We start from the raw sequence: 14,949 nt of genomic DNA on the forward strand, positions 1-14,949 counted from the left end.
GTTTCCATGCAACTTTGATCTTCACAAATTCTAAAAAAAGTGAAATCTGAATGCCGTCGGCAGCACCATGAATGATATCTGAATCAGGGACCTATTATATCTATATGCCACTACCACTGCACTGTTATAGGTTTGTGAAGGTCATCTGTGCCATGAGAACTCCTTTAGATTTGAAGTCTGGGGACATGCTATGGTAAACGTGATGAACCTTGTCATCTTTGTATATGGAAGCTTTCTGTTTGTAAAAAAATGTGTTTCTTGTAAATTCGGGACATGGTATTTCAGTGTTTTCAGATCACACAGGGTTTAGGTCTTTTTTTTCTTGGATATTAAGGCCCTGACATTAGGAGAAATAAGCTCAATCTTGGCTATTGGGAGGAAGGGGGGGGGGGGCACTGTAGCTGCACCAGGCGCAGGAGAGCAATGGTGGTGGGAAGCAGGGCTAAGAAAAGAGAGGGCTAGTTAAGATGAAAAGAAAAGGGTAGGTTGCAGAGGTAGGGTAAGTATAGGTGGATAAGGTGGTTTTGTGTTTGGTGTATAGGTAGGAGTTGGCAGGTGTCCAAACCTAAGTGGGGTAGAGGTAAGCAACAACAGGGGTATACAAGGTGCAGAAGCAAAATTGGTGTGTATCAATAGGTAGTATGAGTGTCAATGGCAAGTTAGAGAGGGGATATCATAGACAATATACTAAAAATGTAGTTATATAGTTGGTGTGTATCCAAGAAAAGGGAGATTATGGAGTCTTGTAGAAATGTGTATGTATTCTGGATGTATTTATACAGGCAACAACAAGTATAACAATTGTGTAAACCAGAGTAGTTTCTAGAAGCCTCCACAGAAAGGGGACCCCAGTTCTCCCAGCAATGTGGAGGAATGCTATCAATTTGGTGTACATCCCTGATAATGGGTCTGGGCAGTGAACATTTTGAGTATGTATAACAATTTAAAACTAGAAAAGGTACAATTTCTGGGGAAATTGTGAAAAGTGTTCTTGCCTCTACAACTGGAGTGGGCGGAGTAACTGGGTGGGGTGGAGTAGCTTGAGTAACTGTGAAAAGTGTTAAAAAGCTTAATATTTTAAAAAGTATAAATAGTAGTAAAAAAGTTCCATCATTCGCTGAAAGAGCTGAACATTTTTTTCAAAAGTAATTTTTTTTTCAAAAATGAATTTTTTTTATTCAAAAATGATTTTTTTTCTTCAAAAATGATTTTTTTTTTCAAAAGTAATTTTTTTTTTTCAAAGGTAATTTTTTTTTTCAAAAATGAATTTTTTTATTTCAAAAATAATTTTTTTTTCGAAATTATTTTTTTTTTTAAAGTAATTTTTTTTTCAAAAACAATTTTTTTTTTCAAAAATATTTTTTTTTTCAAATATATTTTTTTTTTCAAAAATAATTTTTTTTTTAAATTAATTTTTTTTCAAAAATATTTTTTTTTTCAAAATTTTTTTTTTTTCAAAAATATATATTTTTTTTCAAAAATATTTTTTTTTTCAAAAATGATTTTTTTTTTTCAAAAATATTTTTTTTTTTTACATGGGGCGGTCATAGTGTTTTGGCTGATCATGGGGTGGTCATAATGTTTTGGCTGATCATGGGGTTGTCAGCTTTTGTCACTTCCCACTCTAGTTTTGAACATTTCGCCATTCATTCCTATGGGACCAATTTCGCCGCAAAAACGTCATTTCGTGGACCATTCGGCAAAACATTCCACAAAGTAATAACACACCAATCGGGAACAATCCGCTCGTTTCGGTATATTATTTCTCTCTGTAGTGTGAAAACTGTGGGAGGAGTCTACAAGCATTATCAAGTCTAGCAGATGAAGTCACATGCATTTGGAGTGTCTCAGCATCTTGTGTTTACAACCACTGTTTCCTAGCAACGCTCATGCCCTGTTTATGCTTCCCAAATACTGCTTCATCAAAACTGCCCCATCAGAATTACCCCATCAAAACTGCCCCATCATATTCCTCTATTATAAATCAGTACATGGTGTGTCTGTCCCCTCCCCCGGGCTCTGTAATCAGCTGAGATGCTCCAGCCACCTTCCCCCCTGTGTATAACAGAAGCTTTGGTAACCATGGCAACAAAACAAACACTAACAGTACACTCTGATTAATGGCTAAAATTTCCTGAAATGACCTCTAAACAAATGGCCGTATTTTATAAACTATACATCCTACAGCGAAGATCTTTATATTGTGAGAATCACAAGACCCAGACCTAGATTTTGATGTATAGTATGTCTCTGAAATATTAAAAATGAAGGCACAGTCGCAGTTTAGAAATTGCCCTTCAAATTTGGAGGGGGCTAGAGTGTAGTTTCAATGAATGTCAATGGACGGCGTGAGTTGCAAACAAATGGTCATATTGTGAAAACTATCAGGACTATGGCTTAGCCGTGGACATGTTTAGTGGCAGCAGGGATAGCTGAACGTTTTGATATAAGATTTGTGTAAGTGAGCTTGAAAATGAGGGAGTGGCGGCAGTTTAGAAATCATGTTCTGATTTTCCAGCTTTTGTCATCTCCCACTCTAGTTTCCCCATTCATTCCTATGGGACCAATTTCGCCGCAAAAACGACGATATTTCGTGAACCATTCGGCGAAACGTTCCACAAAGTAATAGCACACCATTCGGGAACAATCCGCACGTTTCGGTATATTACTTGTCTATGTAGTGTAAAAACTGTGGGAGGAGTTAGGGTGGTAAATTTGGCTATAATAATAAGAATAATATATATGTGAGATAACAGTAAGTGGTCTTGCTATGCAAGAACACTTAATGATTGAAGGACAGAGGCTCCTCAGAGTTTGGGGCGGTAAAGGATTGTGCACATTAAACCCCTTCTACAGAGCAAACTCCGCTATTAGGATGTGCATTATATGTGGGTTAGTGGCTCTGCACTCTGCAATGAAATGAGTTAACTTACAGTATATGATTGTCTTGTATGATTACAGTAGAGATCAGCACCTCTGATATTAAAGTCTTCGCCCGCTATAGGACTGTCTTTGGAATAGACACTAATTAATTGTCTTGGAAGGGCTATAGAAGATTTACCCTAGGGGCCATGGAGGTGAATGTATGTGATTGCTGTACTAGGCAAAGCCTGTGTGCTTGTTTATGTGTAAGTGGTGTTGCAGGGTCCACAGAACAGTACCAAACAGTAAAAGTCAAACTTAACAACTGTGCACAAAGCAAACAGCAAGTTTCTTATTAACTATCCTCTGTTGAGTGGTAGTTATTTTAGTGTTTCATCCATTATTGTAATAGAAGCAAGAAATACCTGTGCTCAAATCTCAATAGCTTCTACATGTATATAATCCATTAGGTGCTAAAGGGGTGTGGCCACATGTTAGCACTAGAAATACTGGACGAGCTCTCTGCACACTGCTATATACCCTTTCTAGCAAACTTTGCAAAAAAACAGGGGTTTTTACTCCACATTAGCTCACATCCGGTCATAGAACTCTTAAAACATCTCTGTATGGAAAATCTCAATCCCAGGGACATGGTGACACACTTCCAGTTTTGATTGATGATGACATGATGTTTCTCCACCCTACACGTTTCATCACAACTGAAGTCATCAGGGGCATCCTGTGTTATTACATCCTTTGACAGTGAACAATAAAGGATCTGGGACACTGCATAGTGTGTGCTGCTACATCATTATCTTGTTTTCCTGCTCTATTAGGTTTAATTGGTTACTGGTTCCTGAGATATGGTGCCAAGTCTGAATAAAGACCGCTGGGTTCTGCGGATGCACTGTGGTCCTGGTACAGACAGTGGTTCTGTGGATGTCCATTCTGTAAGCTAAAACAGACTCGTCTCAGTCTTGAATGTTGGGGGGTGTAATTTACTAAGACTGGAGCAGCTGTGGAGGGCAACCAGTCAGTTTCTAACTTTCATTTTCAAATTGTAACTGAACAAGCTGAAGCTAATAGGGAATATTCACAGGTGCTCCCCCCATTAGGCTAAAGGAGTGGCCCCATATATATGTGTGGCCAGATTGTTGGATGGCATCCAGCAGGTGCTTGGGGGTGTCATGCCATTAATGGCATTCTGAGAGAGAGAGAGAGAGAGAGAGAGGTCTGGCAGAAGCTGATCTCAATTCTATTGAAAAAATAATTATAATGTTTATTTGGACTATCTACAGGCTATATTATACAGGTGCTGTACAATGCTCCAAAAAGAAACAGTTCAAAAATTTCAAAAACAAAATCCTAGCCAAAGGATTACTACACAAAGGGCAATCCTAACTATCAGGCTAGACAAGCCTACCACTTGTCAGCCTCTACAAACACAGTTTTACAGTTTTTCACCAACCTTTAGCTCTAGCCCTGTCTGCTCCCCAGGCTGCAGAGCTCTAACTGTGTGTCAAGGTGAGTTTAAATGGCATACAAGGGAGAGGTGCAACACCTGAAGTGGGTCAGAGGTCCTAGAAGGTATATGAAAAGAGCCTGGGAGATGTGTAAACCCCAAATAGGACTTTTCCTAGCTCCCTGTGAGACACTGCTACAATAGATTATGTTAGCCTATTAGATGAGTGCAACAGCAAATGCAAGAAATTTATTACATGACTTTCTTTGCAACCATGCTTTTGCCTTCTTAGAGCACCAATGCATATCATTTGTACTGAACAGAAAACTGTACATTACAATCTTGATCTATTACAGAGTTTTCAGATGTCTCTTTCCCCATATGATTTCCATGTTTTCCAAAATGGAGATATGATTTGATGTATCCAGCAAATGCAAATATGTTCTTAGTGCCTGGTGGAATTAGAGATGACTCATGTGCCGTATCGAATTTGTGACTCATATGTGGTGACACTTTGTTTTGTAAATGACAAGCTGCTCCTGCTTCATTATTTCACATATTAATTATATATGAGAGCTTAATATGATATTATAAAATTGTTAATTTCCCTAATATCACTGAAGGCTAATCTTTACGTAATTGGAAATATAATTCAACCCTGAACCCTGAATTTTCATTTAATTAAACTGTTGGATTCACACAGAATACTCAGTTAATTAAAAAAACAAATATGTAATATTCTTTGATTAAATTGATAGCTTCAAGGTGCAAATTTTCATTTCTCAAAGGGGCTTTTTACCTTTCGCTGATCATTCATTTTTTCTTTCTTAGGTTTCATTTTTGTAGAGAACTAGGGTTTTTGTTGGAATGGCATTCCTTTATCTTTTTCTAGCATAGTGGTGAGAGGGCAGCCTCTGCCGGCAAAGAAAAAAGAAGCTAGACATTCTTTTAGGGCTTGTTCTCACCTGTACTTTTCTGCACTTTATAAAAGCAGGTCACAACTAGGGCAAATAGAAAACCAATATCCTCTGTGTTCCCTGTTCACACCACAATTCTGATGTTATGTACGATGCAGTATAGAAAAATGCAGCATGTTTTCATTTTCATCGCATTGCATGACACCATGCAACAGTGCTGTGTGACACTTGAAATATAATTAAAAAAAAAAAAACATTTTACTGTGCGGGCCAATGTAAATGGGGCCTTAGGGGGCCCATATTGCTCATAAAAAATCAGGATGTTAACAAGCCCTTAGCTTGAGGGAAGCTGTCAGTTTTGCCCTGCTGTGAAGGGGAAATTTATGTTTCCACACTGCAGCGCAGAGTAGTGCGTTGTGCTGCAGTGTGCTGACATATGGTGCCATCCAGTGCATAGTAGAAAAGTGCAGCACTGCACTGCACAGCAGATCACACCAACATTGTGTTGTGAAAAGGGCACACTGGTCTGATGCCGCTTACACACGATCGGACATTCCGACAACAAAATCCATGTTTTTTTTCAGACAGGTGTTGGCTCAAACTTGTCTTGCATACACACGATCACACAAAATTGGTCAGAAATTGCGAACGTCAAGAACACTGTGACATACAACACGTACGCCGAGCCGAGAAAAATGAAGTGTGGCTCTTCTGCTTGCTTCTGAGCGTGCGTGGAACTTTGTGCGTCGGAATTGTGTACACACGATTGGAATTTACGACAACGGATTTTGTTGTCGGAAAATTTGAGAAGCAGCTCTCAAATTTTGTGTAACGGAAAATGTCCAATGGAGCCTACACACGGTTGGAATTTCCGACAAAAAGCTCCCATCGAACATTTTCCATCGGAAAATCCGACCGTGTGTACGGGGCATGACACTAGTATATTGTTTGGAAACAACTTGGTATCAGCTGGAACTCCACTCTAAATGGATTACAGCATACCTCCAGCAAACGTTTCTTCTAGTCTTGGGTAGAGTGAGTGTCATATCTCAGAGATGCAAAGAGATTGCTAGTAGTTCACTATTTTTATTTCTTACACACAATGACAGATTGAGCACCTCTTTGTCTCCTTCCAAAAAGTCTGCAAAGCTAAAACATTTTGTTCTAATTTAGGATAGATGGAAAATCTGCAACAGGGGCACAAACACACCATAAACCACATGGGTCTTTTAAGCCTTCTCGTCTAAAGAAAAGCATTTTTATTTCTGCTTGCATTGCTAATGGAGAGATCCCCCTACTTTCTGTCTGGTAAAAAAAAAAAGTGGTCAGCAGGACAGAAAGTCGAATCTCGGCCGGTTCAGCAGGGGTCAAGATTCAATCCATGTATGGGAAGGCTGATTGTACTCAAGTCGATCCATTGATCGACTGTCAAATTTTTGGCATGCGATTACTGCCATCCGCTATAGCCGCTATAATCATTGTGTTCTGCTGGCAGGGAAGGCTCCCCATGCCCCCCTGCCGGCAGAACACAATAATGTGCAGGAGAGATTCCTCTATCAACACAGACCGGTGGTTGCAGGAAAGAAAATCAAATCATCTATGGCAGGGCCCAAATTTAAGGTCCTGAGCTACTATCCAGGCCTTAAGGGTTACTTGCCACCAGTTGCTCCACCCAACCCCTACCCTGCCCTGCTCCTAATTACGCTCCTAAACACACCCACATAAATTTAAATCTTGAAATGACACTTAAATGTTTTATGCAGAATTAAGTTACAAAAATATATATTATCAACAACTTTATCAGTGCCCATCAGTGCAGCCTCACCTGTACTCATCAATGCAACGTACCTTTGTCCATCAATGCAGCCTACCTGTGCCCAACAACGCAGCCTACCTGTGCCCAACAACGCAGCCTACCTGTGCCCAACAACGCAGCCTACCCGTGTCCAACAACGCAGCCTATCTGTGCCCAACAAAGCAGCCTACCTGGGGAAGATAGAGGAGAGGAAGAGAATAGCCGTCTGGATCATCAGAGCGCCGAGGAACATCGCTATAACAGCTTACATTTGAATTGCCGAGTGTTCCCGACGCTCGCTGTCACATACGGACCTGCCTCCGGGCCCCGGTACTTTGATAAACGCCACACATCCCGGCATTGGGCGGGTGAATGGGTGATCTGTCTATCAAAGTACCCATGCCAGGAGGCGGGGCTGTATGTGACAGCGAGTGCGGGGAACACTCGGCAATTCTAATGAAAGCTGTTACAGCTATGTTCCCGGCGCTCTTAAGATCCGGACGCCTGCTCTCCTCTCTCTTCTCCTCTGTGATCGCTGGGAGAATAGCTCCCATTCAACACCGCCTGCCAGCGGTGCTCCGAGGCAGCCCGCTCTCGCCAGTCCTCATTTTCAGCTTGCAAAATTTGAGTAGGCGAGTGGAACATTTCGAGGGCTGATCTACTGCATGCGTAACAATAAATAGCAGTAAAAACCTGCAAAATTAGCATCACCACAATAGAACATAAATTCTTCAGCCTCCTGGCTATCATAACACTGCCCAGCTTGGGCTGTACATGCTCTTGCCTAGTTCCACAAAATTACTTAAAACCTCTCTCAGGCACAGGCCTAGTCAGATGGTCTCCCCTTGAGACTTCTGGTTTGCAGTAAGATGTGAACATAAGGTTAGAGACTTCATCCCTCTCATGGCTCTTCAAAGTCTCTGAACTCCTGAACCCAATCCAAAAATGAGCAATCCAGCACTGGTTTTGCATTTTTCTATACTCAGAATACGCATCCTAGAGCCCCTCAACTTGCATCAGCGAGAATCCTGTGTGACATATATACCTTTGACACAGTTCCAGGGCCTGTACTGTTGCAAGATACTAAGGATTTGCCCCCAGAGTTATAATGATATGATACCCCTCTGAGCCCAGAGAATTAAGCAGTAAGGCCCTTTTCCTGTCACTGGATGCCCCATCTAGCCCAGGTGCCAGGAAATTAATGGACAGAGGTCACAAGGCACTGTAGGCTCTTCAGGATGCTGTTGAAACTTGTTAGGGATGTTCTTGTCCCCAATGCTATATCACAATTCCTGATCTTCTCTTTATCTCTCAAGGCAGCAAGCATACAAAATTCTCGAGAGCTGTGTCCAACTTGTAGGGGAGATTTCACCTCATTTTTGGCCCTGGTTACTAGGACATAAAACAAGTGGTTTTAAAAGTGTCACCAGTGTCACCAATAGAGGAGTGTCAGTATCAGGAAAAGAGGAGAAATCTCAATTAGGATACCTGTTCTAGTGACAACTTTCAGAGGTAAAATTTCCTGTTTTCACTTCAGGGAGATTTCCTTTTCTTGTTTGTTTCCAGGAAAGGAGGTTTCACAAAATGTCCCCAATGGGTAAACAAACAGCAGTAAAAATCTGGTTCTAATCATTTCAGAATTGGCAAAAACAACTTTGTCTGGAGTTTAAGATTGTTAAAATTTACTTGGGTAAATTTTAAGCGATATTTAATCCAAAACAAAAAATTGAGTATATTACAGTTTACCAAGTATTAGATGTGGTGGCAGCATTCCTTTTCCTTTTTGGGGGCTTTTTCTCTCTGTTATAACCTGTTGATCTTGCCAGTAACACACCTCTGGTATAAGGAGTGCTTTTATGAAACTGCGGTAAAATACCGCGATTCAGTTCTCAGGCATTCTCAGAGGAGATCGCTCTCCTCTGAGTGCCTGTTTATGAAAGTCTGTAGATCGCTTCTCATGTTGAGTTGAGAAGCGATCTACAAACGCCGGGAACTCCTCTCACTGTAATCTCACGTGATGTAGCGGGATTACAGTATGAGGAAGCATAAAATACAAAAGTTTAACACAAATCAGCACACATTATTCCCCAACATATTCATAAAATAATAAAATTAAATTCCCCCTACACAATATACATTAACCTAATTATTAAAAAAAACATTGTTTTTATCAATAATTAAAGATCATACATGTGCCTCTTTAAATGTGAATGGTGTATAGTAAATGAATGTAATCCACATATGTAATGCAGCTATACACCATTCATATGACGCCAGTTATTATCACGTAGTTTTTTGGATCCTTTTTAAATCATAATGATAACAGAAATCACTCAAATGGCCCTAATAAAAAGTTTACATACCCTGGAATGTTTGGCCTTGGTACAGACACAGAAGGTGGCACACACAGGTTAAAATGGCAAGTAAAGGTTAATTTCCCACATTTGTGGCTTTTTAAATCACAATTAGTGTCTGTGTATAAATAGTCAATGAGTTTGTTTGCTCTCACATGGATGCACTAAGCAGGCTAGACACTGAGCCATGAGGAGGTAGAAAAGAACAGTCAAAAGAACTGCTTAACAAGGTAATGAAACTTTACAAAGATGGAAAAGGATATAAAAAGATATCCAAAGCCTTGAATATGCCAGTCAGTACTGTTCAAACACTTAATAAGAAGTGGAAAATTTGGGGATCTCTTGATACCAAGCCAAGGTCAGGTAGATCAAAAAAGTTTTCAGCCACAACTGCCACAGGAACTGTTCGGGATACAAAGAAAACCCCACAGGTAACCTCAGGAGAAATACAGGCTGCTCTGGAAAAAGATGGTGTGGTTGTTTTTAAGGAGCACAATACGATGATACTTGAACAAAAAAAAGCTGCATGGTCAAGTTGCCAGAAAGAAGTCTTTACTTTACAAGTTCCACAAAAAAGCCTGGTTACAATATGCCCAACAATACCCTGACATGCCTCATTGGCTTTTTTGTGGCATTGGCGCAGTAAAGGCTGCTCCTTAAAAACAACCACACCATCTTTGTGGAGAGCCACCTGTATTTCTCCTGCAGTTACCTGTGGGTTTTTCTTTGTATCCTGAGCAATTCTTCCGACAGTTGTGGCTGCAATCTTTCTTGGTCTACCTGACCTTGGCTTGTTATCAAAAAAGCCCCTAATTTAACACTTCTTAATAAGTGATTAAACAGTACTGACTGGCATATTCAAAGCTTTGGATATATTTTTATATCCTTTTCCATCTTTGTAAAGTTTCATTACCTTGTTACGCAGGTCTTTTGACTGTTCTTTTCTATTTCCTCATGGCTCAGTGTCTAGCCTGCTTAGTGCATCCATGTGAGAGCTAACAAACTCATTGACTATTTATACACAGGCACTAATTATGATTTAAAAAGCCACAAATTCGGTAAATTAACCTTTAATTGTCATTTTAACCTGTGTGTGCCACCTTCTGTGTCTGTACCAAGGCCAAACATTCCAGGGTATGTAAACTTTTTATCAGGGCCATTTGAGTGATTTCTGTTATCATTATGATTTAAAAAGGATCCAAAAAACTATTTGATAATAAATGGCTTCATGTGATTGCTATCCTTAAATAAAAGACAGTTTTTTGGCATGATCAGTCATATTTTCAATATTAATGCCAAAATTTCACAATTTCTGCCATGGTGTGCAAACTTTTGAGCACGACTGTATATATGGCCGTGGTTTCAGTGCGGCAGTCCGGTGTGTTTCTGGTTACAGGCCCAAGCGCGATTCAGGTGCGACTCAGGTGCACATTTTTACCTGAAATTGCACCTGAACCAGACCTAAAAACCCAGAGGACCCTTTTAAAAAGTGTACCATGGCTGCCCCGTAAAAATGCATTCAATTCGCATATATGTGAACCAAGCCTAACAAATCAAAGCTGAACTGCAGCTAAGACATTATAAACAGATAGAGCAGCAGTCGTGTTCCTGTATTGGAATAAAGGTTTTTACATAAATAAACAAAAAGTGATCATCGCAAGCACATCTATCAGTGTTAAATCTTTTGTCTCATCCTTCTAACTGTTACATCTACAGGACAGGTTGTTCTGTTGAAAAAAACAAGAGACTTACTGGCTAGATCACCAGGTAAAAATAAAGGAAATAAAACCTGAAAAGGAAAACTAATGCAGCCACCACATCTAAAAATTGGTAAGCTGCAATATAATAAATGTTTGCGTTTAAGTTTAACACTGCTTGAAGAATGTTAAAATTTATTTGCTTTCAAATGTAGCCTTGAAGTTCAAAAAATGTTGCTGGGCTTTATAATGAAATAGTAACCCATTATATCAAAAAAATCCATCAGATTTTTTTCGACGGATGTTTGCTCAAACTTGTCTTGCATACACACGGTCACACAAATCTTGTCGGAAATTCTGAACATCAAGAACGCGGTGACGTACAACACGTACAACGAGAAAAATGAAGTTCTATAGTCAGTGCGGCTCTTCTGCTTGATTCTGAGCATGCGTGCCACTTTGTGCATTGGAATTGTCTACACAGGATCGGAATTTACAGGAACGGATTTTGTTGTTGGAAAATTTTAGAGCCAGCTCTCAAACTTTGTGTGTCGGAAATTCCAATGGAAAAAGTCCGATGGAGCCCACACACGGTCGGAATTTCTGACAACAAGCTCCGATTGCACATTTTCCGTCGGAAAATCTGACTGTGTGTACAGGGCACTAGTTTCAGTCAGTAAATGTTGTAAATAAGTGATGCGTTGATGAGGCGGCACTGATGGGCACTGATGAGGTGGCACTTATGGGCACTGATTAGGTGGCACTGATGAGGCACTATTATGCCGCACTGATGGGCACTGATAGGTGGCATTGATATGCGGCACTGATGAGCACTTATAGGCGGCACTGATGGGCAATGATAGGCAGCACTGGTGGGCACTGATAGGCAGCACAGATAGGCAGCACTGATAAGCAGCAATGATGGGCAACACTGATGGGCACTAATGTGCAGGACTGATGGGCAGCACTGATGGGCACTAAAAGGCAGCACTGACTGCCACCAGTAATGAGCATTGATTTGGGCACTGATTTTTGTCACTGACGGGCACTTATTTGTGTCACTGATGGACACTCATGGGCACTAATTGGTAGTACTCATGGGCACTGATGGTGGCACTGCTGGGGCTTTACTGCAATCAGGGCATGGATGATCAGTGCCCTGATTACCTACCCTGTTCTCCACTGCGAGGAGATGCCGTTGATTGGCTCTCCTCGCCACACTCTGTCAGTGTGAGGCGAAGAGAGCTGTCATATGACGTCCATCCAGAACGAGAGCCGCACCAGCCCTCTGTCATTTGACAGTGGGTAGGCGGCAAGTGGTTAATGGGCGCCATCTTAATCAATGTGTCTCAAGTAGCAGCAACAAAAAAAAGGTTGCTGCACCACTTTTCTGCAACTTTAGTGTGATTTGAGTGCCATAGATTGCAATATAAAATCAAAAAAGTCACAAGCAGTTTCCAAGGAAATCGCAAGAAAATCACATTACTTTGGGGTTGCAGCAGTGTAAACCGAGCCTTATAGCACCACAGCTGGCCCCCCTATGCTGGTGGAACGCCAGGCCCCAGTCGCAAGTGCAACTTTTATGACCCTGGTAGTTCTGCCACTGCTTCTGATCCTCCCATCCAGCAGCTATTTCTGCTCGCTTATAGGGTAGCATTTTCCCCAGTAACAAGTATTTTAGCTCGTCACTCTAGCTGTCACTCTATTTGTACAGTCCAGCTAGACTTTAAACTATTTTCTAAAATTTGAGAAGGGATCTACTTTAAAAAAAAAGTCTACACAACAGTGAAACTTTAGAGGTGTAGTGTGGATACTCTAAAGCCCCGTACACACGATCAGACTTTCCGACAGGAAATGTTCGATGTCAGGCTGTTGGCGAAAAATCCAACTGTGTGTATGCTCCATCGGACAATTGTTGTCGGATTTTCCGATCGTGTGTACACAAGTCCATCGGACAAAAGTCCAAAGTACAAACACGCATGATCGGAGGCAAGGACAAGCCAGAAGCGGTTGGTCTTGTAAACTAGCGTTGGTAATGGAGAATTAACATTTGTGACGTGGCAAATTATGAAATCTCGAAATGCAGCGCACATTCTCTTCTTCTTTAAACCGAGCGCCGATATACGTCGATATCGTTGGGATGGCAGCAGCTAGCTGCCATAACCCCAGTATCCCCGTGTTCAGCTGTCTACAGGATAAAAGTGGTCTCTGCAGCGGATTCGCCGCAAGATCACTTTTATCGGCTGCGGGAGAGGGCCCCCTCCCGCCACGCTCTGGTGCCCTCCGCCGCTTACCGGAGCCATTGGCAGCGGCAGAGGCGATTAAGTCCTCTCACTGTGCATGGAGACGGGTGAAGGGAAGATGGCCCTCACCCGTCTCCATGACACTGCTGGGCGGAAGCGACATCAAAACGTCACTTCTGCCCACAGCTCTTAAAGGGCCATTTTTTTTTAAATAATTTTTTTAAATGACAAATTTTTTTTAATTTTTTTTTTTTTTATTGCATTTTAGTTTAATTATGAGATCTGAGGTCTTTTTGACCCCAGATCTCATATTTAAGAGGTCCTGTCATGCTTTTTTTCTATTACAAGGGATGTTTACATTCCTTGTAATAGGATTAAAAGTGACACTTTTTTTTTTTTAAACAGTGTAAAAATAAAAGGTAAAATAAATAAGAAAAAAAATATTTAAACGCGCCCCGTCCCGCCAAGCTCACGTGCAGAAGTGAACGCATACGTGAGTAGCGCTTGCATATGAAAACCGTGTTCAAACCACACATGTAAACAACACATCTAAAAAAAGAGGCCTGGTCCTTAAGTGGTTAATGGGATAATAATGAAGCTGCTTTGCTGGCGATACTGATGGAGTTATTGCAAACAAATTTTCAAAGGCTTTTTCTTTTCTAGTGATATCAAGAATAATATTATTATGCTTTTTTTTTTTTTTTTATTTGGGCAAGTTAACACAACACCATTATCCAGTAGATTTTAAGATAAAAGATACAACTATGTTGGTGTCCCTTGTCAATTTTACATTGTATTTTTTAAAATGTAACTGCCTACTCCCAAAATGTCATTTGAAGTAAAACACATAGCCAAGTATTATTCTACACAATTTTTTTTTTTTATTGTGCATTAAAAAAAGAAAACAAAATTAGACATGATATCTGCCAATAGAACTTAACCAAAAAGTGCATTCTATGCATCCAAAAATATAGAAAATATACCACATCAAATCATTATTCAACCAAAAAAAAAATGTCAAAGCAATAACTCCAAGGCCAATAATAAATAACACGTCATCTCCTCTGATTCCGTAACATGGCTGATTGACGAATGGCCGTTCAAGAAACAAACTGAAAAGCATGAAATGAAAAACGCAAACTGAAAAGCGCGAAAAGAAAAGCGCGAAAAGAAAAGCGCGAATCAACACTCACCAAACTTCTACTATCACGAAATTAGCAGAAGGAGCCCAAAGGGTGGCACTAAAGAGCTGAAAAACCACGTAGTACATCTAGTACGTCACTACGTTCGGAATTGTTGGTCAACAATTGTGTGATCGTGTGTATGCAAGACAAGTTTGAGACAACGCCCTTCGGACAAAATTCCACGGTTTTGTTGTCGGAAAGTCCGATCCTGAGTACGAGGCATAACAGTATTTGCTCCCACAGATACTGACTTTGTTCCTGTCAGTCTGGTGTTGTGGTGATTTCTGCCCGCCTGTTGTGTGTTCTAGATCCTCCTGTCCCATTCACTATGCAAGTCTCAACCCGAATGTAAGAGCAATCTAAACCACTGATATGCATTATGGGATCTAAGCATCCAATGTACATGATTTCTAGTGATATTGCAAGTCTTTAATT

General features: G+C 40.6%; 1 protein-coding gene across 4 annotated transcripts in view; it reads left to right on the top strand.

Annotated features, from left to right (window-relative positions):
• The window catches only part of ADGB (androglobin), a 505,879-nt gene that overhangs the window by 250,240 nt on the left and 240,690 nt on the right, over nucleotides 1–14,949 (top strand). The window lies entirely within an intron of this gene.

This window comes from Aquarana catesbeiana, linkage group LG04 (genome assembly GCF_042186555.1).
Source record: "Aquarana catesbeiana isolate 2022-GZ linkage group LG04, ASM4218655v1, whole genome shotgun sequence".
NCBI lineage: Eukaryota > Metazoa > Chordata > Amphibia > Anura > Ranidae > Aquarana > Aquarana catesbeiana.